Raw genomic sequence first — 4,928 nt, forward strand, 5'->3', positions numbered from 1 at the left:
GATCTTGACAAAAGAGCCCATATTGCCTTGTCTTCTCCTGTTTATTGAATGCTTGCAGATTCCAGCTTAGTCCAATGCACGTGCACTATTATTATTATTCACATCATTCGATCGTGCAAGTGAAAGGCAATTATGATGTTATATGATGGACTGGCTGAGATGAGAAAAGCTGGTATGAACTCGACCTCTTTTGTTTTTGTAAATATGATTAGTTCATCGTTCCTGATTCAGCCTATTATGAATAAACATGTTTGCAATGACAATTAGAGATCATAGTTTCTTGTGCCATGCTTGATTAGCTATGAGTTATAATGGTTTACCTTGCGTGCCAACATGCTATTAAAATGGTTATGATGTGGTATGATAGGGTGGTATCCTCCTCTGAATGATTTAAGTGACTTGACTTGGCGCATGTTCACGCATGTAGTTGAAACAAAATCAACATAGCCTTCACGATATTTATGTTCATGGTGGATTATATCCTACTCATGCTTGCATTCGATGTTGATTAATTTTAATGCATGTTCATGACTGTTGTCGCTCTCTAGCTGGTCGCTTCCCAGTCTTTTGCTAGCCTTCACCTGTACTAAGCGGGAATACTGCTTGTGCATCCAAACTCCTTAAACCCCAAAGTTATTCCACATGAGTCCACTATACCTACCTATATACGGTATCTACCTGCCGTTCCAAGTAAATTTGTATTGTGCCAACTCTAAAACTTTCAAATAAAATATCATGTTTTGTGATGTCGAATAGCCTCATGTATTCAAACTAGGGTGTCTTGTATCTTCCCATGTTAGGCGGGTTATTCTCAAGAGGAGTGGACACGCTCCTCACTCACGAGATAGTGGCGCTGGTTCACCGGATGCCCAGTCATGCTTATGCAAACTAAATCAAAATAATTGCAAACAAAAACTCCCCTGGGACTCTTGTTAGTTGAGGCACTTTGTTTCGAGGCAAGCCATGATTGGATGCTTGTTGGTGGAAGGGGGAGTATAAACTTTACCATTCTGTTTGGGAACCCTATAATGTGTGTAGCATGGAAGATATCCATCTCTTGGTTGTTATGTTGACAATGAAAGTATACCGCCTCCAAATATTATTCACCTCTGTTTCAAAACGAGCTCTGGCACCTCTACAAATCCCTGCTTCCCTCTAAGGGCCTATCTATTACTTTTATGCTGAGTCATCATCCTCTTATTAAAAAAGCACCAGTTAGAGAGCACCACTGTCATTTGCATTCATTACTGTTAGTTTACATTGAGTATGACTTGACTGGATCTCTTTTACCATGAATTACAATGTCTAGTCAGTCCCTTGGTCTTAAAGGTGCTCTGCATTTATGTTTTGCGGTCTCAGAAAGGGCTAGCGAGATACCATCTTGTTATATCGTATTATGATTGTTTTGAGAAAGTGTTGTCATCCGAGATTTATGTTATGGCTCGCTAGTTGATTATATATTGATATGAGTAAACTTGAGATCTATGCATTATTGTGAATGTGGTTAGTTATAATCTTTGCTGAAAACTTGAATGCTGGCTTTACATATTTACAACAACAAGAGCAAACAGAGTTTGTAAAAGTTTTTCTTTATCACTTTCAGTTTGTCAACTGAATTGCTTGAGGACAAGCAAAAGCTTTAAGCTTGGGGGAGTTGATACGTCTCCAACGTATCTACTTTTCCAAACACTTTTGCCCTTGTTTTGGACTCTAACTTGCATGATTTGAATGGAACTAACCCGGACTGATGATGTTTTCAGTAGAATTACCATGGTGTTATTTATGTGTAGGAGCAAACGTTCTCGGAATGACCTAACTTCACGGAGCCACTTTTAAAAATTAGAAAAATACCTGCCAAAGATGAAGGCCAGAGGGCCCATCGTCTCTCCACAAGGGTGGGGGGCGCACCCCCTACCTCGTGGGCCCCCCTGTTGCCTCTCCGACTCCAACTCCACCTCCATATATTGAGTTTCGGAGAGAAAAAAATCAGAGAGAAGAAATCATCACGTTTTACGATACGGAGCCGGCGCCAAGAACTAAAACCTCTCGGGAGGGCTGATCTGGAGTCCGTTCGGGACTCCGAAGAGGGGAATCCGTCGCCATCGTCATCATCAACCTTCCTCCATCACCAATTTCATGATGCTCACCGCCGTGCGTGAGTAATTCCATCGTAGGCTTGCTGGACGGTGATGGGTTGGATGGGATCTATCATGTAATCGAGTTAGTTTTGTTAGGAGTTTGATCCCTAGTGTCCACTATGTTCTGAGATTGATGTTGCTATGACTTTGCTATGCTTAATGCTGTCACTAGGGCCCGAGTGCCATGATTTCAGATCTGAACCTATTATGTTTTCATCAATATATGAGTGTTCTGATCCTATCTTGCAAGTCTATAGTCACCTATTATGTGTTATATCCGTTAACCCCGAAGTGACAATAATCGGAGATACTTACCGGTGATGACCGTAGTTTGAGGAGTTCATGTATTCACTATGTGTTAATGCTTTGGTCCAGTACTCTATTAAAAGGAGGCCTTAATATCCCTTCAGTTTCCGTAAGGACCCCGCTGCCACGGGAGGGTAGGACAAAAGATGTCATGCAAGTTCTGTTCCATAAGCACGTATGACTATATTCGGAATACATGCCTACATTATATTGACGAACTGGAGCTAGTTCTGTGTCACCCTAGGTTATGACTGTTACATGATGAACCGCATCCAGCATAATTCTCCATCACCGATCCATTGCCTACGAGCTTTCCATATATTGTTCTTCGCTTATTTACCTTCCCGTTGCTATTGCTATCATCACTACAAAATACCAAAAACATTGCGTTTACTACTGTTACCTTTTGTTACCGTTACCACTACTATCATATTACTTTGCTACTAAATACTTTGCTGCAGATATTAAGTTTCCAGGTGTGGTTGAATTGACAACTCAGCTGCTAATACTTGAGAGTATTCTTTGGCTCCCCTTGTGTCGAATCAATAAATTTGGGTTGAATACTTTACCCTCAAAAACTGTTGTGATCCCCTATACTTGTGGGTTATCAATCCCGAGCCTGATGACGCAGACTGCAACAACGATGCCTCAACAAGGGAATGACATCTAAGACGCCATCATCGTCTGCCATGACCGTAGTCGGCGCGTTTTCATCGGCATTTGCTCCATCAGACATGCGCCATCGACGTCGCTGGTCCTTTCAACCGGGGTAAACTCCAAAACGATGCCCTAAAGAGGGACTACGACGCAAAATCACCGTCATCGCTCGATCCCAAAGAGATCTAGGGTTTCCCCTGGAGATGCCCGTGCTTTCAAGGATCAAACAAGGGTAGAATCCCGGCGGATCTGCCCAGTTGCCGACGAGTCGCACCCGCCCCCGTGCCGACGGCAGACCAGCGATCAAGGCCCATGCGTGGGCATAGATCCGGCCGCGCCGCCGTGATCCAATCTGGTCACGCCGCCGCCGTCCCTGGCGACCGCGACGTACCAGATCGTGAGGCCACCTACCGCGTGGAGCAAAGTCGCTGAGGCACCGCCACCACCCGCCGTGGCGTCCGGCCCGCCGCCACGCTCCGGCTTGGAGGCGCCGGCCCGTGCCAGCCCCACGCGAGCGAGAGGGCCCAAGTCCCCGCTGCCGCCGGCGACGACGAGGCTTCGCCTGGCCGCGCCCTTGGGCGGCGGCGTGGGAGGAGGAGGAGGAGTGGGGGAGGGCCAGCCGACGGGATCTGGGGGCCTCCCGGCCGCCCACGCGGGGTCCATATTTAGTGCTAAACTTTTGAAAAGCATCGGTATCCATAAAAGGTTTAACACAATCATACTTGAGTTTAATACCTGACTCTTTAGATTCGTCGAGTTCCCAATCTTCAAAGTTGCGTTTAATTCTTTCCAAAAGATCCCACCTGGATTCAATAGTCTTCTTCATAAAAGAACCAGCACAAGAAGTATCAAGCATGGTTTGATCATTATGAGAAAGCCGAGCATAAAAATTCTGGATAATAATTTCTTTTGAGAACTCATGATTAGGGCATAAATATAACATTGACTTAAGCCTCCCCCAAGCTAGAGCGATACTTTCTCCTTCACGAGGCTAAAAATTATATATAATTCCGATCACGATGAACTAGATGCATAGGATAAATTTGTTTGGTGGAACTCCAATTTCAAACGATTCCAATTCCATCATCCAATATCATTGCATAGCCAATACCATGCCAATGTTTTTCCCTTCAAATATAAAGGGAAAACCTTTCTTCATAACTTCTTCTCTGGGTAAACCTACAAGCTTGAATAATCCACAAATGTGTTCTACATATATCAAGTGCATATCATGATGTTCGGTTCCATCTCCTGCATAAGGATTAGCTAGTAGTTGTTCTATCATACCCGAAGGAATTTCAAATTCAATATATTTAGTAGGTGAAGTAGGTTAAGGGGTAGCTAATTGTGGTTCCGGTCGAGGTGAAGATACCCTGAACAAACCCCTCAAAGGATTGTTTTCCATAGTAACAAGTGATAATAAATTTCAGCACAATACATAAATGTTTCCTTGCCAAATTCCACTTACCAAAGGCGCTCACTCCCCGGTAACGGCGCCATAAAATAGCCTTGATGACCCACAAGTATAGGGGATCATTTGTATCTCTTTCCGATAAGTAAGAGTGTCAAACCCAACGAGGAGCAGAAGGAAATGAAAAGTGGTTTTCAGCAACGTAATGTCTACAAGTGCTGAAATTGTAAGTAGCAGAGTCTTTTGATAGCGAGATAATTTTTAACAAGAAAGTAACAATAATAGTAATAAAAGTGCAGCAAGGTAGCCCAATCCTTTTGAGGCAAAGGACATGCCAAAATGATCGCTTATGATAAGCAAAGCGTTCTTGAGGGTACACGGGAATTTCATCTAGTCACTTTCATCATGTTGGTTTA

The sequence above is a fragment of the Triticum urartu genome, chromosome 2 (assembly GCF_003073215.2).
Source record: "Triticum urartu cultivar G1812 chromosome 2, Tu2.1, whole genome shotgun sequence".
In the NCBI taxonomy this organism is placed as follows: domain Eukaryota; kingdom Viridiplantae; phylum Streptophyta; class Magnoliopsida; order Poales; family Poaceae; genus Triticum; species Triticum urartu.